This window comes from Stegostoma tigrinum, chromosome 32, assembly GCF_030684315.1.
Source record: "Stegostoma tigrinum isolate sSteTig4 chromosome 32, sSteTig4.hap1, whole genome shotgun sequence".
NCBI lineage: Eukaryota > Metazoa > Chordata > Chondrichthyes > Orectolobiformes > Stegostomatidae > Stegostoma > Stegostoma tigrinum.
The window spans coordinates 16507960-16535538 of NC_081385.1; the positions used below are offsets into that span (position 1 = coordinate 16507960).

The window sequence follows — 27579 nt, forward strand, 5'->3', positions numbered from 1 at the left end:
AGTACAGAATGTAGGTCAGACATCAGGTATTAAGAGTAAGTGTCAATACTGTGGAGCAAAGAAACCTCAAAGGCACAACATCTACCCAGCCTCTTGTTGGAACCCTAAGCGGTTTTCCTGTAATACACTAAATCAGACAAGCCCTTTAGATCCTAATCCAGTATCAGTGAATCTACCTGACATATTTTTCACCAGGGCGGCTATGATGAGGATCCACCATACAACCTTCTAACTAATGAACTATTTCTGGGGCTGTTAAAGTCCCTTCAATTTAGTATGATTACATTCCTGGCCTCTCTACACCAGAACAGATTCAGGAATGATCTACTTTCTTCGTTGCTACTTCTTTCTAGACTATAAGGGTGTACTTTTTGCACTTTCTATCCTGAATCAGGTTAATGATTTCTTTTTTTCTCTGTTCTTCCATGGGATATGAAGGGCATCCCTAATTGCCCTGTAAACTGAATGAAAAGGGCAGTTAAGAATCAGCCACATTACAGTGGGTCTGGAGTCACCTATAGGCTAGATCTGGTAGGATTTCATTCCTTTATAGCCTTCTGTGTTCCTCCAGTTCCACGCTGTGTTGTCTCTGACTCCAGCATTTGCAGCTCTTGCTATCTCAAAACAGTTGGATGAGCAAGATTTGGCAGAAGCATTTACCACCCCAGGAAATCCCTAATAATTTCAATAATCTCTACAGATTAATGGAAACATGTGAACATGAAACATGAACATTGAAGTCAAAATATGAGAGACGGAATTGCTACTGGAGTTACTAATGAGTCTTTTTCAGATTAGTTACAGTCTAAAGAGTATTTTGCTTTGGAGAAACCTATTCTGCTTTGAGATTCGAACCTATGCCCTCAGTGTATTAACCTGGGCTACCGCATTACTAGTCCAGTGGCATTTCCACTATTTCACTATCTCCCCTTGACGTGGAAATAACTATAAAAGGATCTTGATGCCTGGTGCTCATTTTTCCTGTCTGGTTTCAACAAAGTGTCATTGTAGATCATAGAATCCCTACAGTATGGAAACAGGTTCCTCAGCCCAACAAGTCCACACTGACCCTCAGAGCACCCACCCAAGGCCAACCCCCTATAACCTGCCTCATGTACAAACCCCTGAGAGCTACAGGCAATTTAGCCTGACCAATCAATCTAGCCTGCACATCTTTGGGCTGGGGAAGGAAATCAGAGCACACCCATGCAGACACAGGGAGAATGTGCAAACTTCACCCAAAGGTGGAATTGAACTGGGGTCTCATGTGCTGTGAGGCAGCAGCCCTGACTACTGTGTCACCGTGCCAAGTAAGCCTAAAGCCTTTCATGAATTTCTCACTCACAATTAACATCTGACAATCTATGAAAGGGTTAAAATAGTTTGCCCTGCTTAGAAAGTAGGAGCAGTGATGTCATGGTCACAAACAGTCACTTAATATTTTTATTAGATTTTATTGGCGAGTGCTTGCCACATCCCAGACATAAAATGGGCTTGCAGCCAGGAGACGCGGGAAAGAAGTCTTTATGGGCCTAGAACAACACTGAAGTTATTTTACTTGGAAACTATGCAAGTGTACATGTTTGTGAAAATGAGGAGAAGGCAGGAATAATTTTCAAAAAGCAGCAGGCAGTCACTCAAATCAATGCAATGAAAAGCAAAATGTCATACTTAACCTGCATTACCTATAAAATCAGATCATCTTCATAATAGGTTCCTTCCTGCTGATTACTCCATGGACATTTGACTACTCAAGATGCAGATACAGTTTTATACAAACCGTTATTGGTAAACCCTGTTTGCAATTAAATATTTCACAAGTTTCAATGCGCTATTCCATCTAATAGCTCCCATTACAGTTAGAAAGTCTATCAAGCTACCATGACAAGGTAAGATTTGGAATCAAACAGAGATTAGTGTAGCGATACATTAATTATCCTGTTGAGAACTGTCGGCCTAATGTTGTTGCTTCCTTGACTCTGTCCTCATCCCTCTCCCACACTTTTACAGACTCATGAATTCCCCATATCTCGCAGGAGTTATTTAGTGGAAGTGCCTCAAACGGGAGAAATCATGCACCTCTTCAGAAAATCAGCTGCAGACCAGGAACAAAGTAGCTTCAGCAGGAAATGCAAGTCCTTGCCCACTTTTACAGACAGGGACTGATGGATTGTCTTGGGACCCTCACAAAAGGGGAGAGTATTTTATTAAAAACCAATATAAAAGATTTATTGCATTTCAATTTTACACTTAAAAAGAATCATGGGATATGATCGCATTTGTTGCTGACTTCTAATTACCCTTGAGAAAGTAGTACCAAAATTGTAAAAATATGTAGCAGGTCAGTCAATATCCAAAAGGAAATAAAACCAAATCTAGCTGCAGTTTGTCAATTCTGATGAAAATTGCACCTAAAATGTGAACCTGTCTTTACTCCCATCGACATAAAGTGAAGTGAACAATGCATTTGGAGAATTTCTGCTTTTCCATGGAATGCCTAGAATTCAGAAATGTACTTTCTTGCTAAATATCTTAGGATAATTCTCAATGAAACACATATTATGAGCAGTAATCTTTAAATTACGCTTTCACACCTCCCTCAATGCTGAGGTCGTTTTTTCACAATGGATAGATTTCCCATGAATTTTATTGGTAGATGTTATTGTGCTTTGAGATTACTTAGATTCAATGGATTTTTTGTATTATGTAAGCAAATAGGTTTTTGGACTTTCCACTGATACAAAATGAGTTGATTATAAGTTAAGTTTTCTTCCCACTGGGAGTCTTACTTCATTTTTCTCGAGTGTCATGACAGACCCTACTGTGACTTAGGCTACACTTACACTATAACTGCAAGACAAGTGCCTGGTGAAGCTGCTATACGTAAACTTTGCAGTTGTAGTGTAAGCACATCCCTTGTTGCACATGGTAAAGTCAAAAGAAAGGAATGCTCCCCAATGCAAGGCACACTGTCTAAACAGATATTTCAGTGCAATATTAAAGAAGTGTTACACCTTCAGTTTACTACCTTTTGGAAGGAAATGCTCACTTTCTGTACTATCAAATGGTTATGCTTTAGAATGCAGGATCTTTTTCTCATCATGCCCTCTACATCTACATTAGCACCAGAGAAGGTGATGTCCTGTAAGTCCAGAGACTCAGGGAATCTTCTGGGGACCTGGGTTCAAATCCCACCATGGCAGATGGTGAAATTTGAATTAAAATTAAACACAAAACAAAAAAATACTAGACAGCAATGCCCTCTCCCATGAATAGATAAAAAACGGGCTGAAACCAAACTATTACTTATTTAATAGATGAAATTGGACAGTACTGGTACTGCAATAATTGCTTCTCTTGGAGTTAATACTCCCCATACCATTAAATGGATGTCAGAAAAGGCAATTTTTTAAATAAAACTTACATTGTTGAATACAAGTTATCATTATTAAATCTCTTCCCAACATCATATAGGTATTTTAATATTTTGTGTTAACTGTATGAAATTGGAGCTAGATCTGATATCGATGTTGGAACTTTTTGTTTCCAAAGTTTCTGGGGGCAGCTATGATTCATGAGAAAATATAAAAAAAACTTGAAGGGCTTGGCCCTCTGCTAGTACAGAGACAATTTCAGTTTGGCTTTGCAGTTGGTTTGGGATCCAAGTGGTGTGAGTCTATGTCCTGGTGGTGGTCTCAGTCCCTTTGCTTTTCCATAATCCCCTGTCAGATCACCAGCATAATTCCCAAATTAAACTCCTGGTATTGGGCCAATACACATTCCAGTGTGCTTTGCTCTGTACAAAACTGTGTGCATTATGGTTCCATTACATTTCATGGGCAATGAACAATGATGAGATGATTAACATAATTACATTTCCCCTCAATTGTTTGTCTTTCCATCCTCTGTCCTCTCATTCGATTTTGCTCATTGGGGAAAGCTGTTACATTATGTGAAACTGACTTATTGTGGAATCAATCAAAAGCATTTTGATGCAGGCTTTGAACATTCTCATTTGGATTTTTTTATGATCGCTTTAAAAAGTATTTTTGATACCAAATCTCAAAAGTGAATCAATGATTAGAGTCCTCCTTATTTGAATCAGATGTCTGACCTGAAAAACAAACACACATGGTGGTAAGAACATCAGTAGGTATAGTTTGCTTACCAGAAGAGGACATGAGAAAAAAGACAAAGAACACACATAGATTTATAATCTTCGAAGCATTGAGGGCCACCTGCAATTTCATGAGACATATGTTTTCTATCGTATACCAATTTACAAGAACATTTATGGAAAATGTATGTTTCTAAATCGAAGTGTTATAAATCCAGTGGACAGCGTTTTTTTGTTTGTTGGCATTGAGCTGAGCTAGAATAACAGACTTGGGCCAGTGTTGAACTGAGTTGGCTCATAATGCTCAGAATACTGTAGGTAAATTGCAGCTTCAGACAGCACCAGGAATTTTAACTTTCCAGTTAAAGCAGAAGTGGAAGAATTTTGTGTTTCCCTGAATCTTACAAGATCATAACACCTTAAAGATTTGTTGCACTTTTGCTGTGGGAGCATCAACGAAGGGTGTCAGGAACTGAATGATCCCCATTAACAAGGGAGTGGGAAATAATGCATTAAGTGCCCAGTGAGTCAATGGATGTTTTGATAAATGAGATGTAGGCTTTTTTCTTGTTATTGTTATAGACCATGCTAAACCCCTTTAAAGTATATTAAGAACATAGCCCAGACCCTAACTTTTTCTTATTTAAAAGATAAGTATAACGCATTGCATTCTAGATGCAGAGATAATGGGAACTGCAGATGCTGGAGAATTCCAAGATAAAATGTGAGGCTAGATGAACACAGCAGGCCAAGCAGCATCTCAGGAGCACATGAAGGGTCTAGGCCAAGCAGCATCTCAGGAGCACATGAAGGGTCTAGGCCCGAAATGTCAGCTTTTGTGCTCCTGAGATGCTGCTTGGCCTGCTGTGTTCATCCAGCCTCACATTTTATCTTGGCATTCTAGATGCAATTTGATTGGTCAAATTACTTAACTTTAAGCAAAACACACTTTATTTTTACAATATAGTTAATATATAGACAAAATAACAATGAAAGAACTGGCTTAACTGTATCTTTATTGAAATACTTAACCTAATAACATATAATATTAACTGCTACTATTTAATTGTTCCAATATTGTAACATTCCATAAACACACCCTCTGCAAAGGCAAATTCAGTAAAACAGATAGTCTCACATTGCAATTCTAGCAGCAGGGAGAGAACCCCAGCTTTTAGCTGTAATAGAGAGGAATAAGAGCTTTTACATCCAGCTGCCTTTATTAACTACCATTAGTACAAGCTTAGATTTAGAATCAAACAAAAAAAATACAAAGTGCTTAGGAACTCAGCAGGTCTGGTAGCATCTGTGGAGAGAAAACAGAGCTAACATTTCAAGTTCAGTGATCCTTCTTCCGATCTGTTTCCATAACATAGAGGAGGAATATTAAGCAATAAATTTGAAGGCTCTAGATTTACGTGCCAGCATTGTAGATTGGAATCTGAAATTAGATGAATTGCTTAAAAGTTGTGGTGCTATCATAGCTGATGATGTGGGAATGTGCAAGCTGGTATGCAAGGTAGACATGTGTACTGAGAGTCACTATACGAATGAGGTTCAGTCATTAGATAAAGGCTGCCAGCTCAGGCTGCTGGCAAGTCTTGCTGCCCACAATCTCTACAGCATCTTTCTTGACTTACATCTCTTCCCTAGTCAATAGCTTAAAAGTCCTATTTCCCTGGAAACTCCATGTTTAGGCCTCATTGCATGGTTAGGTTGCACAGTAATCAGGAAACCAATATGATGCCGTATCTATAGTAACAAGCATATATGCGGAATGGTGAAATCCCCACTCTGCCTACATTTTAGGAGATATAAAACCCAAAGTTCTCTCCCGTTCTTTATTGTAATGTATAAAGGTGATAGATTCTAGCACCTGCTGCTTTATATCAATACTTATTGCAGATTTCCTGATATCACAGACTTGGCATGTATTCCATGGATGATGAATCCAGAAGCAAAGTCTCAAGATAAGGATAACAAAGTGTGGAGCTGGATGAACACAGCAGGTCAAGCAGCATCTCAGGAGCAAATCTCAAGATAAGGATAGTGGGTTAGTTGGTGTGAGGGTATAGCACATAATCAAGGAGATTAATAGGATGCTTTCTTTTATTATGAGAGGATTCGACATTCGAAGAATGATGTTCTTCAGTGATACAGGACATTGGAGAGTTCATGTTTCAAATGCCACGCGTGGTTTTTGTCTCTTTAAGAAAGCATGTAAGTACATTGAAGATAGTTCAGAGATGTTTACTAAATTGATACTTGGAAATAGTGGAGTATTTTATGAGGAAAAGTTGGACAGATTGGGCTGATGTTTACTGGAGTTGAAAAGAGTAGGGGACAACTTAATTGAAGTGTATAAGATTGCGAATAGTTTTGACAAGGTGGATATGGAAAGGATGTTTCCTCTACTGGGTCAGCCCAGAAAAGGAGACAATGTTGTAAAATCAGGGTAACCCTTTTAGAACAGAGATGAACAGAATTCTTTTTCTCTGACAGTATTGTGCAACTTATAATTCTCTGTTCTGAGGGTGAGAGAGACTGGATTATTGAGCATTTAAGGCAGAGGTTGACAGATTCTTGTTAGGCAAGGGACCAAGTATCTTTTGGGGTAGATGGGAATATAGAACTTGAAACACAATCATATTGACCATGATTTTATTGAATGGTAAAGCAGACTTCAAGGGCTGAATGGTCGATTGTTGCTCCTATTTTGTATGTTTATATGATCATGTAGGATTGGAATGAGGGAAATGTCTTCACTCAAAGGGTTATGGGCCTTTGGAATTCTCTATCCTAGATGATTTTCATTGAGTTGTTGTATTTAGAAATGGAAAGGACATTTTGTTTTCTGGGAATGAAGATATAGAGGGAGTAAGTGGGAAACTGAAGTTGAGGCAAAAGGTCAGCCATTGTCATGATGAATGGTGAAACAGGCTCTGGACAGTCCATGGTCTAATCATGCTCTGTCTTCTTATATTCACATGTTACCTAAAACAGCCAGGAAAACACTACAGAGAGAAAAGTTTGAGGGTCATAGCAAACTTCCATATGACAACTACTTGCTCTCAATGTTGCATAAGGGGCCTCCAATCTGTCACTGTCCTGCTGAAGTACATTTTATCAAATATTTCTCCATTGTTTAGTGCAAGAATGTTCAATATTTTAGACAGGTTTGAGTTGGAAAGACAAGTAAGATCCCAATTCCTCCTTTGTTCCATATTTATCCTCCTGTTATTCTATTTTCAAAATCACCTTTCCAGTTACTTCTAGTTTAAGAAGAATTAGGTGGGAGCTCCAGAAGATGTCTCAATTCTCAAAAATACTTGCAGTAACTATGGGCAAAATTCATATAGATGCCTATGATTGTTACAAAATTGTTACAGTTGTAACAAAAGCATTATTCTAGCTGTTGCAAAACCCCTTCTTTCATATTATAGAGTCATAGAGTCCTATAGCATGGAGACAGGCCCTTTGTCCCAAACTGGTCCATGCTGTCCAAAATGTGCGTCTATGCTAACCTCATTTCCCTGCACCTATCTCACATCCTTCTGAAACTTTCCTAGCCATGTATTTTTCCAAATGCTGTTTAAATGTTGTTACTGTACTCACCTCAATCACTTTCACTGGCAGCTCATTCCATGTGCTTACCAACATTGGTGTAAAAAAGTTTCCCCTCAGGTTCTCATGTGTTCTTTCCTCTTTGACTTTAAACTGATGCCCTCTAGTCCTTATTTCCCCAGCCCTGGGAAAAAAGACTGAATGCATTCACCCTATCCATGCCTCTCATGATCTTATACACTTCTGTAAAATCGCCCCCTCAGTCTCCTATGCTCTAAGGAAAAATGTCCTAGCTTGTCCAAACTCTCCCTATAACTCAGTCCCTTAAGTCCTGGCAACATCCTTATAAATTTCTTCTGCACTCTTTCCAGTTTAATAACATCCTTCCTATAGCAAGGTAACCAAAACTGAATACAATACTCGAAGTGTAGCCTCACCAATGTCCTGTACAACTGCAACATAGCTTGTCAATTTCTATATTCAATGCCCTGACTGAGGAAGGCTAGTTTGTCAAAAACCTACTTCACTGCTCCACCTGTGGCCCCACTTTCAGAGAACTGTGCACGTGAACTCCAAGGTCCCTCTGTTCCACTACAGTCCTTACAGCTCTACCATCCACCATGAAACTCCTATCTTGATTTGACTTTCCAAAATGCGGTACCTCACACTTGTTTATATTAAACTCCATTTGCTATTTCTCAGCCCACTTCCCCAGCTGATCCAGATCTTCTTGCATTTTCTGATAAATTTCCTCACTCTCCATGATACTACCTATTTCAGTGTCATCCACTAACTTACTAATCATGCCTTGCACATTCTCATCCAAATCATTGATATCAAAAACATAGAGCAATGGGCCCAGCGCCAATCCTTGGGGCACAGCAGCCCTCTGGTCCTACAAGCATCCTTCCATTATTACTCTCTGCTTCCTGTCATCAAGCCAATTGTGCATCCAATTTCCCAGCCCCCTCCGGAGTCCATGAGATCTGACCTTCCAGCGCAGCCTACCATGTGGAACCTTATCAAAGACCTTATTGAAATTCAATAGACTACATCTACTGCCCAGCCCTCAACCACTACATCTACTGCCCAGCCCTCAACCACATTCCTGGCCACTTTATCAAAGAACTCTAACAAATTTATGAGGCATGGTCTCTCATGCATGGAACCAAGCTGACTACTCTTAATCAAACCTTGTCTTTACAAATGCATCGATATCTTATCCCTTGGAATCTTCTCAAGTAACTTACATTCTACAGATGTTAGGCTCACTGGTTTAGAATTCCCAGATTTTTCCTTGCAGCCCTTCTTGGATAAGGACACAACATTTGCAACCATTCAGTCTTCTGGGAGCTCACCCATGGCTAATGATGACAAAAATATATTAGCCAGGGCCCCTGAAATTTTCTCTCTAACCTCTGGCAGGGTTCCTGGCTATATCTGGTTAAGGCTAGGAGATTTAACCACCTTCATACGTTCTAATACTTCCAACACCTCCCCTACTGTGACATGGACTGTCCAAGATATCGCCACTAACTTCCCCAAGTTCCCAAACTTTCATGATTTCTCCATGGTAAACACAGAGGAGAAATATTCATTGAGGCCCTTGCTCATCTCCTGAGGTTCCAAACATACTTCTTCACTTTGGTCCTCTATGGGTCCTATTCTCTCTCCAGTTATTCTTTTTCTTAAAATATAAAGAATCTTTTTGGATTGTGCCAAATCTTCTCAGCCAAAATTATCTCATTTCCCCTTTTCACCCTCCTGATTTCCTTCTTCAGTAAACTCCTGTATCCCCTACATACCTTCAGGGATTCCCTTGGTCCCAGTTACCTGAACTATGTCTGAACTATGCTTCCTCCTTTTTTCTGGTCAACGCCTCAATATTGCTTGTCATCTAGCACTCCTTGATATCAGGCCCATAACAATCATCTCTTCAGTGCAAGTGTCTGCTTCCAGCCTCTATTGTACACGCAGAAATGATGCCTCTCCTTCTCAGTTTCCCTTTGCTCTTCCTACTGCTGATCAAGGGGCTGCTCAATGATTTACTCATTTTTTAAAGTAATCCTATCAGACCAAAGGTCTGTACTCTCATTAGAGATGACAGGTCATGGTTTAACCTGAGGGTCACTGTGCCTCGGGTACAGGGAGAGAGAAAGAAGGTCAGATTCATGTCAGTACAGGAATTAGACCCACACTGTTGGCATCACTCTACATCACAAACCAGCCATCCAGCCAACTGAGCTAACCAACCATAAGCCTGCTGCATGCATTAATATAAAGCTTTGTTTTTGAGTAGAATCAGAATGTGGCAAAAATGAGGAACAAAGTTGTATCTACATCTCAATTAAATAATTTTGGTCAAATTTTGTTATGAACGTATATCCCATCTATTTCCTCTGCTCATCTGGAAGAAAGCAGATGGAGCGCAAAATTAACTGAGATTAAATGTGACAGATTTCTCAGATTTCCTGGTTGGTTATACCTTGCTTGTATTTAAAATTGAGCAATAATTGAGATTAAAATTGTTTTCAGCATCTCTTGATTCATGGCATTTTCTGGAATCTGGAATGTAGAATTGATGGTATCCCTGTTTTGTAACATAGAATGACCAGTTCCTCAGAATTGGAATTCTGATCAGTTTATGTGGGAAGAAATCAAATCGATATGAGATCCTTTCCAATGAATGTGAACTGGGTTCTGGCATTCTCTATCTTTGTAGCAATGGCTACAGTCTGCCCTAGAGTGGTATATCAAGTGTAGAAATTACGTAAGTAGTAAGACTCCTAATTGCTCTTGAATATGTGATGGTGAATTGCCATCTTCAACTAGTGCATTGTAGTCACATCTGCAGTTCTGCTGGAAACAGGTTTCTTGGATTTTGACCCAACTACAGTGAAGGAATGCTGTGTAACTTAAAAGGAAATTTGCAGGTGATGTTCTCTGTATGTGGTTGCTATCTTTGTTCTTGGAGGTAAAGATTACAGGTTTAGAAGGCGCCTGTGTAAATATTGCTCACTACAGTGCAGCAATGGTGAAAGGAGTGAATGCCTAAAGTAGTTGCAGGATGTCAATCAAGTGGAATCCTTTGTCTGGGATGAGTTCGAACTGTGTGAGAACCTGTAGGAGACAACCTTTGTGAAAATCGTTGGAGGATCTGATTGAAAATACAGACTACTCAGGACCTGTAAAGTAGGTCTGCTTAAAAACAATGTGTCAGCATCAATTCTTTCTCTTAAGGAAATATTCCACTCTGCAGTAAATGATTTCCTGGTAGAACATTAAGAATGTGGGGCGAGAGCTTCACATTTATACTAGCAGACATGTCTTTGCATCAGCCACTCTGATGTCTAATTATCATGACACTTTATGGGCTCAGGTATCCAAATACACTGTCTCTAAAATGCTGTTTTCATCTATTCAGCGAATGTGGGCTATTGGCTGGGCCAGCATTTATTGCCTAATCCTGATTGCCTTTGAGAATCCCTACAGTGTGGAAACAGTCCCTTCAGCCCAACAAGCCCACACCCTCCGAAGAGCATCTGAGCCAAACCCATTCCTCTGCCCTGTACCTGTAACCCTACATTTCCTATGGCTAACACACCTAATTCTACACATCCCTGAACACTTGGGGCAATTTAGCATGGTCAATCCACCTAACCTGTACGTCTTTAGACTGTGGGAGGAAACCATGAGACACTCAATGGAAACCCACACAGACATGAGGAGAATGTGCAAAATCTACACAGACGGAATTCCAAGAGTGGAATCGAACCTAGGTCTCTAGAACTGTGAGGCAACAGTGCTAACCACTGTGCCACTATGCTGATGAGCTGCCTTCTTGAAATGCTACAGTCTGTTTGGTGAATGAAAACTCACAATATTGTTAAGGAAGAAGTTCCAGGATTTTGACTCAGCATGGTTGAAGGATTGGCAACACATCCAAGCTAGTATGGTGTATGGCTTAGAGGGATATGTGTAGGTGCTGGTGTTCTCTTGTATATGCTGCCATTCTACTTGCAGGTGCTGGTGGTTGTGGGTTTGGAGCCTTGGAAACTTTCTACAATCAATCCTTGAGATGACACACACTGCTGCTTCTGACACCGGTGATGGATGAACTGAATGTTTACGAATGTGGTGCCAATCAAGCAGGCTGTTGATTACTAGTGGTCAATAATTCTGCTGCTGATGTACAAACAGGGAAACATTAGCCTGAGAAAACCAAGAAAGAACTTTTGGCTCACCTACATTTTTCATGGATGTAGACCATAAATCAAATATTCTTTGAACTGTTTATGGAGTCTTTCCGATCATTGATTCTTCTCATCTGGTATCACTGTTCTGCAAATTTTCATGTTAGTCATGGACTATTGGCACAGGCCACTATTATTGTCAATTAAGTGGGAAAGCTGATTCTCACTAGAAAGAAGAGAAGTGGCCCAGCCCAGAGATTCCTTGACAAATTATAAATGACCGAGAGATCGCAATGTTGCAAGAAAATCAGCTCTTTGTTACATGTTCTGGAGCTTTTCATGCCAGTTATTACATGGATGTACGAATCGATTTCAAGTCCAAGGATCTCAGTGAGCGATTTTTCCCACAGTGTGATCTAGGATTTAATAACAAAGTTTCAGTTTCGCTGCCACAGTGCACCATAAATCTTCAAAGATAATATTCTTGATTACATAGTGTGATGTGTAGAGCAGTGTACTCTGCAGTTGCAAATTCCTTGCAATTCAATTTATCTCATGATATACTGCAAAAAATCTGACAGATTAAATTTTCACTTTTAGATCTAAATCAGTTCTAAATAGTTATGAATAAATGAAATTCTCACACCATATCACATATAAAAATAGTTCACATTTTCTCTTCAAGTTGATTTACCAAATGGGAGGCTTTGAGATCCATTGCATAGGGAAAGGATAACAGTCTTCTTAAAATGATCAGGAGTAACTCACTGCCCCACTACCACTAGAGTTGGCTGGCTGATGCTAAATTCCCAAAGCCCTACACAGACGAGTCGAGTCCAGTTCATACTCCCGCTTTATGATGCATATCAGGACATTGTTGATAACTTGGTACTGAATTGGGATCTATGCACAATCGACATGGTTCCAACTGGAAGTTCAAGCAAAGTGGAACCAGAATATTAGTCTTTACTTCTGTTATAGGGCTGGGCAGGTCATTTGAGCAAGGAATTAGTTTGGGGAGGTAGCATAAAGAACGATTTATCAAATTGACTTCCTGTTTACGACCCAGTCAATATTAGCCTTTATTAAATCTGAGCAGCAGAGAGTTAAATATCGGCAGAAGCTGTGATGAAACCAGCCTGTGCGCTGTACCAGTTTAATAGGTACAGAAGCCAATGTGTTGCTTCATGATGTATTGTCATTAAGGACTCTTTTCTGTGATATTCTACAGCATCATCTCCAGTCTTGGTTATCAGATGATAGATGAACTGTTGAGACAAGCTTTAAAGCTTGTATTCCTTGCATTAGTACTCCTCAGGCAGTGATTTGAGTTCACTTCCAGCAGGGTGTTTCATCTAATGCAGCAATGCTTAAGTTGTTCCTCATGATGTAAGAAATGCAACGTGAATATCATGGTCAAAAACATAAGTTGCTGGAAAAGCTCAGCAGGTCTAGCAGCATCTTTGAAGAAAAAAATCAGAGTTAATATTTCTGGTCTGGTGACCCTTCTTCAGAACTGATGTTAGCAGGGAAATGACGGTTTATATGCAGAAAATAAGGAGGGGGTGGGACAAGGACTAAATGATAGGACAGAGCCTGAAGAGAGAGAAGAGCAGGTGGATAGGCAAAAGAGTTGAAAATGATCTGCCTAGGAGGGTCAATAGCTGTTAACGCGGACTGTCAATAACTACCAATTGGTAGTGTGCAATGGCAGGCTATGTGATAACAAGGCCTCGCGTGTGGGACAGGGGACCAGAACATGAGAAAGTTTAAGCCCTAAAATTATAGAGCTCGATATTGAGTCCGGAGGGCTGCAGGGTCTCCAAGCAGAAAATAAGTATTGTTCTTACAGCTTGCGCTGACCTTCACTGGAACACTGCAGCAAAGCTGAGGCAGAGATAGTGGCCAGTAAACAGAGTGATGTGTTGAAGTGGCAGGCAACAGGTAGCTCAGGGTCTATTTTGTGAGCAATACATAGATATTCTGTGAAGCAGTCACCAAGTCTATGTTCATTTCCCCTGTGTAGAGGAGACCACACTGTGAGCAGTGAATGCAGTAGACTAGATTCTGGGAAGTGTAGATGAAGTGTTGCTTCACCTAGAAAGTATGTTCTTGGATAGTGAGAAGGGAGGAGGTAAATGGGCAGGTGTTGCACATTCCCCAGTTGCAGGGGAAGGTCCTGCTGGGCTGTAGAAGGGGGGTTGTTGGGGGTGAAGGAAGAGTGGACCAGAGTGTCCCAGAGGAAATGGTCTGTGTGGAACGTAGACAAGGGAAGGGGGAGACATATGTGTCTGGCAATGGCATCTTGCTAGAGGTGGTGCAAATGGTGTCTGATGATCCTCTGGGTGTGGATGCTGGTGGGATGGTGGATAAGGACAAGGAGAACCCTATCACTGTTGCAGAAGTGAAGAGAAGTGGTGAGAGTAATGGTTCAGACCTGGTTGAGGGCCCTGTCGACAATGGAACTGGGGAATCCCCGGTTGAGGAAGAATGTGGACTTTTCGGAGGCTCCCTGATCAAAGTTGGCTTCATTTGAACATACACGATGGAGACGGAGGAGCTGAGAGAATGGGATGGAGTCTTCACAGGAATATCATAGTATTGAATAATCCAGCAAATATTTATTTTGGTAAGTTATTAGATTATATTACAATTGAGGAGCATGCTTTCTATAATGTGTGATGCTTTGAGTGATCCTGGGGTAAAATGGAATGAGACAACTTTATAACCTCATGTCACATTCTATGATACAGAGAAGATATCATGAGGATGACTGCTATACTTACTAAAGGTATCCTGTCATACTGGCTGCAAGACATAACAACACTGCAGCAGTGGCACCAGATTCAATGGCCAAATTAACTTAACTGCCAACATTGTGACATGTTTGGCAGGACATGCAGCCATATTAATTGCCACAGATGAACATTCTTACCCCTTTATTTGGCAGAATCTGATAATTGGCATTCAACAGTGTCCTTGCAGTTGATGGCCTACTCTTCATTTTGCTCACTATTGGCTAAACAAATAATCAGTGTGTGAAATAATTGCATAGAGGCTCGTATCCCATTACCAAGTCACTCTTTATTTATATGTGTGCAGTATATGGGCTCTGACCAGCCAACTCAAAGCCAGTTCCTAGACTGAGGAGACATTCTAAATCTCCTGTTTATGTCTGCCAGCCAGGGCTCCCTGATTGGCCCAGGTTAACAGCTCAGTAAAGGATCTCATCGTCAATGACACCCACCTGGCCCTGGTTCCAATCACTACAGTGGCATAAGGACATGCAGGAAAGAAACCACAGAATCAATCTGGAAAATATCTCAAAAAGTGATCATATCCCTTACAGTACACATTTTGGCAAAGATCAACCCCCCTTCACTTTTCCTTCAACCCCTACAGGCCAAGTCATAAGGAAGGGCATTGGGTCTGGTGCCCAGGGCCTTCAGTGTGAGTAAAGATTTGGACAACTTGCGCATCTCTTTGCATTTAAAGAATCAACTTGTTTTGATTGCAAGTTACTGTCAGGCCTGCAAAGGAAATTCAGCAGAAATTAAAATAGGAGGAAATCGGGTCTGATTTTTGTTTAATTTGAAGTTCCCTTTCTTTCTGTTTTGGGTGCATATTAGTTAAAGTGGACACTTGAAAGAATTACACTATTTCATTAATAAAGTAATATTGTTTCCATTAGGTAGTACTTAATTACACACAATTTCTAGTCTCATAAGACTTATTTATATGTGTTTATTGATGTTGCTACATGAGGCAGCATTTCAGATCAGGAAGTCACAATCAATTTAATTTTCATGACACAGTTTTTTGTGTATATATAGGGCTAGAATTTCCACTCAGTTGTGTTGATTTCTTTTCACTGTAATTTACACAAACTTGGCAAATCTGGAACAAAGGATTGCAAAATTTTGAAAGTGAATTGCATTTTGCGCAATCAAATTCTTTTGATCTTTTTGCGGATGTTCGCAAGCTCACATGATGTTAGCGCCATCCACAAATCGGCCAAATCTCTTATCAAATACAACAATGCAGTCTCACAGTACCAGGGACTCAGGTTCGATTCCAGCCTCGGGCGACTGTCTGTGCGGAGTTTGCACATTCTCCCCGTGTCTGCGTGGGTTTCCTCCGGGTGCTCCGGTTTCTTCCACAGTCCAAAAATGTGCAGGCTAGGTGGATTGGCCATGCTAAATTGCCTGTAGTATTCAGAGGTGTGTGGGTTATCAGGGAATGGGCCTGGGTGGGATATACCAAGGGGAGGTATGGACTTGTTGGGCCGAAGGGCCTGTTTCGACAATGTAGGGAATCTAATCTAATCACAATGTGCGCAATCCTCAGTATGCTAACACCAAGTGTCATTATGTGCTGAGGTTCTAACTGTTGCCATGTGTTTAAGTATGGGCCTGGCCTCGGTACTGCAGAACGCTCCAAACAGTTGAACTGTTCCATATCGGCCGGCCCTCATGGAAAAGTTTGCAAAGGATAGCATCTTAACCCACAAGTCCATCAGGCAGTGGTCAGCATGTAGCATCCTCAAGCCCCTGTGAGAAAGAAGAGTGGGTCCTATTGTGTGGTTCCCTGAGCAGACTGTCAAATTCATTTAGCAGAATGCCTCATCACCAGAATTGTTCATGCAGCTCCAAGGCATGGCTTGGCTGGTGGTGAGAAGGGCACTACCTGCCTGAACCTTCATGTACACTTGAACTGTCTGTGCCAACGCATGCTGGCATTGAAGAGGCTGCACCAGTCAATACACTGTCACACATCTCCTGCTGGAATGTGCTTTTGCAAAGAAGGTGCAGTGAGAAATACAATGCTTTTTGTCAAGCTTTGTCTCTTGCAGCTCCATGAAGCAGGACTCTGTGTTCTACAGGCTGTTGCCCGGGATGCACAGTGAGACAAAAGCAAAGAAACATAAAGATTTTTTTATGAATGAAGAACATTTTGGTGATTAAAGAGATAATCAGACAGAGCAGTCTCAGGAAGGCAGTGGTGTTCATTTGTGATTAGGCAGAATTGGCCCTGATTACTCCATTCACTCTTTAAATACGCTGTGCACTTCATCATCTTGCATACCAACCCTGTTGCTCACCTCCCCTTTTCAAAATTATGACCATTGTCATTACTTTTCCCATGATCTGAAGGCTCAGAGAGCACAAGAGATCTATGTCAGTTTAGTTGCAATGGTTTACATTTAAGTACTGAGCAAAAGTATTTTATTTAATACTAGAATGTAGTTCTGCAGGGAATGAGAGTACTGGCATGGTCTGTGGCACTGAACACAAGTGACTAACTTGGTTAAAGCTAAAATGCAACTAAGGTGAGACTAAGGTGAAAATAATTTTGTAGGCTTGACTAGGGCTTTTGTTAAAATGCAAACCTAATTGAATATTGATGTCCTTGAGGGGTTTATCCTACAACCGTAGCCTGGTATGAAGCAACTTCACCAAACAGTAATCCTGTAGTTTTAATGAACAAATCTTGCAAGACTCCAAACTGATGAAGGATGTGTACACAATGGGCCTACAGCAAAATTATGACCTGTTATCACTGAGTTCTGGTATGTACCACATCTGTGCAAAACTGACCTGAGCCTGGAATCAGTGCCTATTCTAACGCCAGAATTTCATTCAATTTCCTCAATGAGTCACATTGGGTCTTAAGGCTTAAATTATATGATGTGAGTTCAACATCAATGCAAAGGCAAAGTCCCAGCTCACTGACACTACACTAGCATTGAAAATGTCTACATTGTTCTTTCTTGGTGTGCAACTGTGTTGTATCCAAAGTATGTGTTTTCACCTGCCATCAGCCTGTTCTCATAAGTTAGAAATAATCACACCTTCGACTCAAAATGATAGTCTTTCTAGACTAAGTGTGAAGCTGGATGAACACAGCAGGCCAAGCAGCATCTCAGAAGCACAAAAGCTGACGTTTCGGGCCTAGACCCTTCATCAGAGAGGTGGATGGGGTGAGGGTTCTGGAATAAATAGGGAGAGAGGGGGAGGCGGACCGAAGATGGAGAGAAAACAAGATAGGTGGAGAGGAGAGTATAGGTGAGGAGGTAGGGAGAGGATAGGTCAGTCCAGGGAAGATGGACAGGTCAAGGAGGCGGGATGAGGTGGTAGGTAGGAAATGGAGGTGCGGCTTGAGGTGGGAGGAAGGGATGGGTGAGAGGAAGAACAAAGGGAAGCAGAGACAGGCTGGGCTGGTTTTGGGATGCAGTGGGGGAAGGGGAGATTTTGAAGCTTGTGAAGTCAACATTGATACCATTGGGCTGCAGGGTTCGCAAGCGGAATATGAGTTGCTGTTCATGCAACCTTCGGGTGGCATCATTGTGGCACTGCAGGACACCCATGATGGACATGTCATCTGAGGAATGGGAGGGGGAGTTGAAATGGTTCGTGACTGGGAGGTGCAGTTGTTTGTTGCGAACCAAGCGGAGGTGTTCTGCAAAGTGGCCCCCAAGTCTCCACTTGGTTTCCCCAATGTAGAGGAAGCCACACTGGGTGCAATGGATACAATATACCACATTGGCAGATGTGCAGGTGAACGTCTGCTTGATATGGAAGGTCATCTTGGGGCCTGGGATGGGGGTTAGGGAGGAGGTGTGGGGGCAAGTGTAGCACTTCCTGCGGTTGCAGGGGAAGGTGCCGGGTGTGGTGGGGTTGACGGGGAGTGTGGAGCGGAACCCTGCAGCCCAATGGTATCATTGTGGACTTCACAAGCTTCAAAATCTCCCCTTCCCCCACCGCATCCCAAAACCAACCCAGTTCTTCCCTGCCCCCCACTGGATCACAAAACCAGCCCAGCTTGTCCCCTCCCCCCACTGCATCCCAAAACCAGCCCAGCCTGTCCCCGCCTCCCTAACCTGTTCTTCCTCTCACCCATCCCTTCCTCCCACCTCAAGCCACACCTCCATTTCCTACCTACCACCACATCCCGCCTCCTTGACCTGTCCATCTTCCCCGGTCTGACCTATCCCCTCCCTACCTCCTCACCTATACTCTCCTCTCTACCTATCTTGTTTTCTCTCCATCTTCAGTCCGCCTCCCCCTCTCTCCCTATTTATTGCAGTTCCCTCTCCTCAACCCCCTCTCTGATGAAGGGTCTAGGCCCGAAACGTCAGCTTTTGTGCTCCTGAGATGCTGCTTGGCCTGCTGTGTTCATCCAGCCCCACACTTTGTTATCTTGGATTCTTCAGCATTTGCAGCTCCCATTATCACTGATACAGTCTTTCTAGACTGTGTCTTTTATATATCCCCATGTCGCCTGTGAGCTGATAGCTGACACATTGTCACTTGGCACTTGCAGTGCAATGGTGACAATGGACCAGGGTAGATATTCACAAAATAATTAGTTCTTAGCTTGCTATGAATAATCTAACAATATTTCATAGTTTATCTTACCTTGTTACCTATCTTTACATTTGTTCCAAGTTGAGCAGTTAGTTTACTGGCAAAAATAAGAATTACATTTCAATTATTAACATCTCAAAAGCATATCTCATTACTCTGTAAATTGGAATCTTGTCATCATCATGTCTTGGAGCAGCGGCAAATCCCTGCAGCAAACGTTTGCAATTTTGTAAACAGCTATTTTTAAGAAGTGACCACAGATCTGAGCACTGAAATGCCTTCTTTGGTCAGGATACTTTTTGTGCTCGGAAAAGAAATGATGAGGCTTATATTTGGGTCATGGTTTTCAGTTCTGGGCCTAAACATGTAGATTCGGTTTTTGGCTGTGGTACCCCTGTAGAGAGCCTAACGTAGGAAGTGAAATGAATACACTGAAATCAATTCTTCCCATGCAAAATAATAAAGATAATTTTTCATTAATAGTTGAAGTAGATAAATAATTTCAATTGTTCCAAACCCATTGTTGGGGGTGGGCATGCATGTTGGGGCACATTGGGGAGATAGTTTGCCAAAGACAGTTTATAACATGTATTTTCATTCCTCAACTTAAAGCCAAAATGTTCAGCTACAGGAATTAAAGGAACTTGCCCTAGTTTCTCAGAAGAGCTACATTCCATTGGCCATTTCTCCATTTTTGGACAGGTTTTCTTCCAGGCAGAAAGTCTTCGTCAATTTGAAGGAAATTTTTGCATTCTTTAACAATAATCTCTCTCCAACACATTCTTAGGCATATGGTCTGCAATTTATTTTTCTTTGGGTGTGGTTTTTTTTGAGCAGTGATAGGTGAGCACAGCTGTTTGGGTGATTGCTGTGTTTGAGTATTGGTGTTTGATGTTCAATCACTGGTATCTTTGCCTGACTGTTGCTGTTCAGTCACTGGTGTTTAGTGTTTGATGCTGGTGTTTAGTATTTGTTCGTTACTGTGCGACTGATGTTTACATGGACTCAAAGAGCATCTCACTTAAAAATCTGAAAAAGAAAAGTTTTCAGGATTATAAGAAAGAGACTGTGGAATGCGACAAGCTGAATTGCTCCTTCAGGAAGCTATCATGATTACAACAGGCTGACTGCTCTCCTATTGTGCTGTAACATTTTCATGACTACTTGCTTGCTAGTACTGATCTCAAGTATTACAGAGACATGCTGCCAAGATTTTACATCTTGCACTTGTCAGGGCATATACAAGAATACAAGTTTTCAAAGTGAACAAGAATTTATACAGCAAAAGAAAATGTTGCTGACTAGTTGGTGAGTGCACTACAATTGAGGCAGTGTTATGGGAGGGTACCAGGGAATAGTTGTTCCCCTCCCTGCTTTTTTAATTGAAACAGATGACATTTTGGACATCGTCATTCCTTGCCAGAGAACTGGGCCCTGACTGTTAATAGTTATAGTTTCTAGCAAACTTAAATGAGCCACTGTGTTCATCCAGCTCCACACATTGTTATCTTAAATGAGCCACATTTCTGTTGGTATATATCTAGGCACGCTCAGAACTCTTTTGTAAGTGCTGTGCATACTTGGCCTGCTATAAGCAATTGTGGGGCCCTGGGCTGAATTTTCCAATGTGATGTGAGTAAGAGCTCTGTCTCTCTGACAGGGGATTGTGATCAGAGCTTCTTCACAAATGTGGTGGTTTGCTGCGAAACTAACAGGTGCTTTGCAGTGTAAGACACTTAGGAGAAGTCAATCCATAATGCGTTTCTCACAGCAGTCAGTTGCCCTATTGTGTTGAATCGCAGATTTGAGAGACAGTGTCAGGTTCAGTGTGAACGATATTGGGTCCCTCATATTGAGGGTGGTATTGATCCTACCTTCATGTCAGGAGTATCTTGCTGCATCTTTTATGCATCTGCTGAGTGCGGAAGCAAATTTCTTACTAGGCAGTGATAATTTGCTAATTAAGGGGAATTATTGCTCATTAAACACCTTATTAACAGACCAACTCAGCTCATGAGTATTCAACTTTCTCTCTGAGCAAATATGCCAAACAAGCTAGATATCAAGAATGTGGGTGAAATAGCTCCACGAGGCCAGAATCCTGTCACCAATTCACTCTTTATTTACATGTGGATAATCCTTCACACTGATTTGGCTTCCTCAGATCCAGCTCTCAGAGTAAAAGGAACCTCTGTTCTTGCCTGTCAGCCAGGTCTCCCTGATTGGATCCGATGAACAGCTGCAACGAGGGACTCATATTCTCTGAGGTGAACCTGGTTGACCTTGTTACAATCACTACAGTGGGAATTTGGTGAATTCAGCTCGCTACTTGCTCATAAGGATTTCCACATTAGATACTGGGCACTGACTTACCAAGGGATGCTCCATGGGCATCCATATGTGCCTCAGTTCAACAGGCATTGACATCCCACATGTGCAAGCCTCTAAGAGCCTTCATGGCATAAGTACCATTCACATACTAGACACTATTGGACTTGGATGCTGTTCTTCAGGATGCACTAACAGCTATCGTTATTATGCTACTGCATGAATTTTGAGTATTCAGGCATTACACCCAGCTCACAAAATCGATTCTGGACTGTTCATTTGTTCTCCTAGTTCTGTCTCAGTCTGAGTTTGTCTGGATGCTCATATGTGCTGTTCGATTTTCCGTCAACCTGGCCAAGAGTAGAGTGAATTAATGGACTTTACCAAGAAAGATCAATTCATACTGAGGTCTCAGTCAACCAAACATTGGTCAATGAGCACAAACCACAGAATGCCCACAGTGCCCGGTCTGACCTTAAATCATAATCAGCACTTTCAAAGAGTCTCTTGGTTTCTCTACCAGGTATCATCAAAACTGGTTTGACTCGAATGACTGGGAGTTCTCAGAGCTACAGAACTGCAAACAGAATGAGTTACTGACCTTAAAGTATCAGCTTAAAGAACAAATACTGAGTAGAAAGGGCACAGAAAATGCAGCAACTTGCTGACAGTAATGGCGTGTGGATTCTTCAGTGTAGTCAAGACCATGTACAGCCCAAAACCCTAAACCCCTGAGCCAATATATATCAGGACAGAGACACAGTTAGAGCTCATTGGAAGGAACACTTCAATGATCTAAGCCTTTGTGAGAGTGCCCTCAAGCTCATCCCATAGTGTGTGATCCCTATCACCAGCCTCAACCGCAGTACAACCTCAGCCGAGCATGAAGTTGAAAAGGCCATGCAACAGTTACAAACTGATAAGACCCTCAACACAAGCAGAATCCATGATGAAATACTGCGGAGAAACATTCTCGATGGGGTTACATGATCTCATTTCTCTCAACTGAAAAGGGAAAAGCATACTAGCAGATCTCTGAGGCATCATAATTGTGCCCATCTTCAAAAAGAATTAAGACTGTTTGCTGCAAATGAGCAATCTCCCTACTGTCTGCCAAAGGAAAGGACATTGCAAATACTTTCCTCAATCATCTCCTCTTAATGGCTGGAGAACTCCTACTAGGACATAATAGAACATAGAACAGTACAGCACAGAACAGGCCCTTCAGCCCACAATGTTGTGCCGACCATTGATCCTCATGGATGCACCCTCAAATTTCTGTGACCATATGCATGTCCAGCAGTCTCTTAAATGACCCCAATGACCTTGCTTCCACAACTGCTGCTGGCAACGCATTCCATGCTCTCACAACTCTCTGCGTAAAGAACCTGCCTCTGACATCCCCTCTATACTTTCCACCAACCAGCTTAAAACTATGACCCCTCGTGCTAGCCATTTCTGCCCTGGGAAATAGTCTCTGGCTATCGACTCTATCTATGCCTCTCATTATCTTGTATACCTCAATTAGGTCCCCTCTCCTCCTCCTTTTCTCCAATGAAAAGAGACCGAGCTCAGTCAACCTCTCTTCATAAGATAAGCCCTCCAGTCCAGGCAGCATCCTGGTAAACCTCCTCTGAACCCTCTCCAAAGCATCCACATCTTTCCTATAATAGGGCGCCCAGAACTGGACGCAGTAATGTAGACTGTATTCATCATGAAGCAGTGGACATGATCTTCATTGCAAGGCAAGTCCAAAGAAAGTTCAGACAGCAGCAGAAAACACTATATGTGACCTTTTTTGACCTCACAAAGACCTTCAATTTTATCAAGCAGGAGGACTATGGCGCATCATCTTCAAACCTGGCTCCTTGCAGAAATTCATCACCGTCCTCTGCCAGCTGCGAAGGGTAGGCCTGGGTGGGAAGTTCTTCAGAGGGGTGGTGCAGACTTCATGGGCTGAATGGCCTCTAACTGCACTATAGGGATTCTATGATTCAATGTGCCCAACATTAATGCACTGGTTGCGACCAGTTAGCTGTATTCGATAAGCCACTTTGTTTACATGCCTCACACAAGATTCACAAAACAACCTCTCTACTGAAGTTTGATATGGCAAATTGTTACAAGAGAGGCAGAGGAAATGTTTTGCGGACATCTTTAAAGCTTCCCTGAAAAAGTGCTACATCCCACGGACTTCTGGTAATCTCAAACTGGAGAAGAAGCATCCGCGGAAGTGCCAGTCATTTTTCATGCCTATAACAAGGCCAGGAGGATGCAGAAGGAACCTATAAAAACCTGAGCACCTCACCTGTCCACCTCATCAAATACCACTGGCCAGGATTTGTGACAGGGTGCATGGATCCAGTATTGAAACACTTTGTCACCTCGGGAAACATATCTCCAGAAAGAAAGGAAATCATCCTCAGTCCTGAGTGACTGTTTGAGAAAAAATTGACTCTTTCTGATTGGTTTCCATAACATTAGCACAAAACAAAATCCACAAGCATTATAGCCAGGGTCCTGGTCAATGTTTGTCTCTCAATAACTGTTAAAACATACCGTTTGATCAGTATCACATTGGTGTTCATTTGGAAGGAACCTGTGAGCAAATTGGCCGCCACGTATCTGATGTCACAATAGGAACTACACTTCAAAGATACTTAATTGACTTCAAAGTGTTTTGAAACATTGGTAGGAGCCATGTAAGTACAAGCTGTTTTCTTCCGTTCATAGAATAATTGGAGTCAGTCTCCTGACCTTTAAAATTCTATGAATCTATCAGAGTTCCTATGTATGATAGTAAATGTTGTATTTGAATTCCCCAGCTGGGCATTATATTTGAATTCAAGCAACTGAAATACAATGTTGCATGCATGCACAAACATGTATTGTTTTCTATTGCCAACGCAGTTATTATTTATTTCAGAATGAACATTTTGAACATGTTTTGACTTGTCTTTGTGTACAGCATTGTGAGACACTGGCTGGGTGCTTGGGCACTGCTGGAGTTTTTATAGCCATGAAGTAATTGGAAGTGTATTTCTGCAGGTTAATTAAAACCAATCTGCAGTTGATTAATTCTTTCTGCCCTTGAGTTCATGTTTATTTTATTCTCAAATGTTTTGATTCAAAATTTTTATGCACACCAGGATTAGTATTTAGAGGACTAATTCTATTGAGTTTGTTGAGAATAACATTTATTCAACAGTTCTAGTTTTCTCTTTCCAGTGATTGTATTGCCAAAAGTATTTAATAGCTCTCATTGCCATGCAGATCTGTGGGTTGAAAATACTCTGCTTCAGATCTGTTCAAAAGGAAGTCCTCTATCTAGCATTTTATTTAACGACTTAGCTCATCTATATGAATGCATAGCACAAGCTATCAAACTCCTTCACAGAGTGAGCATTACTGTTTTGTGGAAAGGGGATGATCAGTACTGGCTAAAGTATTTTCATGATGATACGATATGGATCATCATTTTTAAAAAATTTCATTGACTAACTTAAAAGCATGAACTTTGGGGCTAAGAAGAAAACAAATAAAAATGAGCCACAACGCTTTAAAATAGGGACCAAACTCACCTGAGCTAAAAGTAGCCACACTCACAGGAAAACACAAAGCAATGTCCAATGATTGGGACTGACAGCCCTAAGTACCTGGACATTAAAGTTATTCAGCTGGAAAGTATTGTTCACAATGTAGTCTTCAGCTAACTCTGCATGGGCAAGAGATTTCTCAGCTGCAAATATTGCTCAAGACCAAATGTTGTGTCTTTTTATTGTTTCCCTTGGGTTTAACAGTTAATAAATTGACCCAAGAAAACCTTGTTGCTGACAGCAAAAGTAATTGACTCCATTTTTAACTGGGGAGAGGTTTGCAAACTTCATACAAAACTTGACTCTTTACCTTTGTTGAGATCATCAGAGAAGATTAAAAAAGAAGGGAGTCAAGTTCAGTCCATCTCACATTGAGTGAGTAAGTTACATTGAAGCCACTCTCATTTGATAACTTGAAATTAGACTGTCTGAGTGGCATTGGTGTTATGCCATTGATGTCTTGAAGAAAGTCTGAAAGGTTTGCACATTGCTCTAGAATTCCTTCATTTCTTTTCTATTCATTTGAGTTGTGCCCTAGTTAAAATAATCGATCAAAGGTATTTCCTATTAATGAATTGAATGTTTGTATACTCTATTTAAAACAAGCATTTTTTCAATGATATTTATTTTGGGTGAGAAAAGAAAAGATCTGGATGAGTTAGGTTTTATTTTGTATTTCTTTTTATTTTGAGTCGCTGTTATATAAACAATCTCATCCAGATCTTTTTTTTTACAAAAATAAGCAAACAACTAAAAATAGCTGCTATTAATTCCCCACAGGAATTTCAATCTGGTTCTATTTGTTTCTGTTCAGTACTTGTTTAGACTGTAAGTGACAATAACATTATGAGCAAAGCCAGCCACAGGAGAGTCACTGGGTTCTAAAGTTGATTGGCTGAAGAAAATCATTCAAAGCTGCTCATAAAAGCACTACACTTGGAGAGGGAATTAAGATCCTTTCACTCAATAGGGAAGCCTGACTGGTAAAGCTCAGATGTGTGACTTTTTCCTTGAGTAACTGAAGGTCCATGTAGCCGACATCCAATAGAGCAGTGGTGTTAAGTGATGTTAGTATGCCGATTTACATCTCTCACAACTGACTGCAAGGGAAATAAACATGTAAAATGGTCAGCCACTTCACTATATTCTGTTTAAACCATTGCATAAGGTCAAAAACTATCTTAGTGTCTTTCCAAAATATGAATGTCTTCCGGGTAGAAAAACTAACCTGTATAATGTGTAATAGTGAACACAAATGAAATATCTTAAGACACCTTCAGACAATAACAATGAACTTGACTACATTCTTATTACCTTTCAGGTTATATATAATTCAGAGAACAGGAACAAGCTATTCATCACCCATCTTATCTATGTTGGTGTTTATGTTCCACATGAGCCTCTTCCCATCTTAATTCATAATCCGGATATCTTTTTAATCATTTCTCTCTCATCTAGTTATTTTGCTTCTGCTTGAATGCATCCAAGCTACTTCATGAAATAGCATGTTCCACATTCTAACCAATGTTAAATAAAGAAGGATCTCTTGAATTGATTATTGATCGTACATTCAATATTAAGCCTCTTCAATGTTCAATATATAGTGAGTCCCCAGTTTATGATATCTAACTTAAGAATGCTTGTCCTTACAAATATGATCCCATACTGGGATGTATTAATGTTTATTTTAAACTTGTACTCATAAGCATTTTCTCATACTTGTGATACATTGTGTTCTAGCTTATTGTCAAATTGACTTGCAAATAGACTCAGTAACGGCACCCGTTTGCAACTTGGGGACTGCCTGTAAAATCATTTTCTAACATTGCATTAGACAAAGGTTAATTATTCATTATATTTTTCAAATGGCTTTTCTAATTTCATTAGTAAAATTACTCTTCCAATTTCTACAAAAATCATTGCGTAGTGTGTGGGTATTACAGATCTAGCCTGCTGTCACAGTGCTATTGATAACAGTTGATGTTGTGACTCCATGGGGAATGAGTTTAAACATACTAACCCAGCAAGACGATGGGCAACTAAACAGCTTTATTTTACGTAAAAGCTGATAGAGCCAGATAGGACAGTGACATCTCCTACAAGGGACTTTTTCAATGACCCGAAGGGTTGTATTCACCACAGAGCATTATAGTTATCCCTCCTTGATCTGGTTTCAGTCAAGTTTCTAATCAGTCTCTTTATACTGTCAATATACAGATCAGTCAAAAAATAGTTGCCATTAGCGATAAGGTAGATTTCATTATGAGATACACTTACATCACCAACTTCATTCTTCCAGGTTTTTCAGAACATTCTTGTGGTCATCAGCAAATTCATAATGAGAAGCAGAAGCAGAAGCAGAAATTGGTATGTTTTGCATCGCCTTGTGGAAACTGTTGCAACTGGCATATGTA

At 40.9% G+C, this 27579-nt stretch overlaps 1 long non-coding RNA gene across 2 annotated transcripts; it reads right to left on the bottom strand.

Annotated features, from left to right (window-relative positions):
* Positions 1 to 1464: 1464 nt before the first annotated feature.
* On the bottom strand, positions 1465 to 27579 carry LOC132206157 (uncharacterized). 2 transcript variants are annotated; one of them, XR_009442864.1, is made up of 3 exons: positions 27443 to 27579; positions 11930 to 12290; positions 1465 to 4114 (listed from the first exon to the last, which is right to left on the bottom strand). It is a non-coding gene; the product is annotated as an uncharacterized LOC132206157 (long non-coding RNA). The 2 variants fall into 2 exon arrangements; XR_009442865.1 differs by having other exon boundaries at positions 11926 to 12290.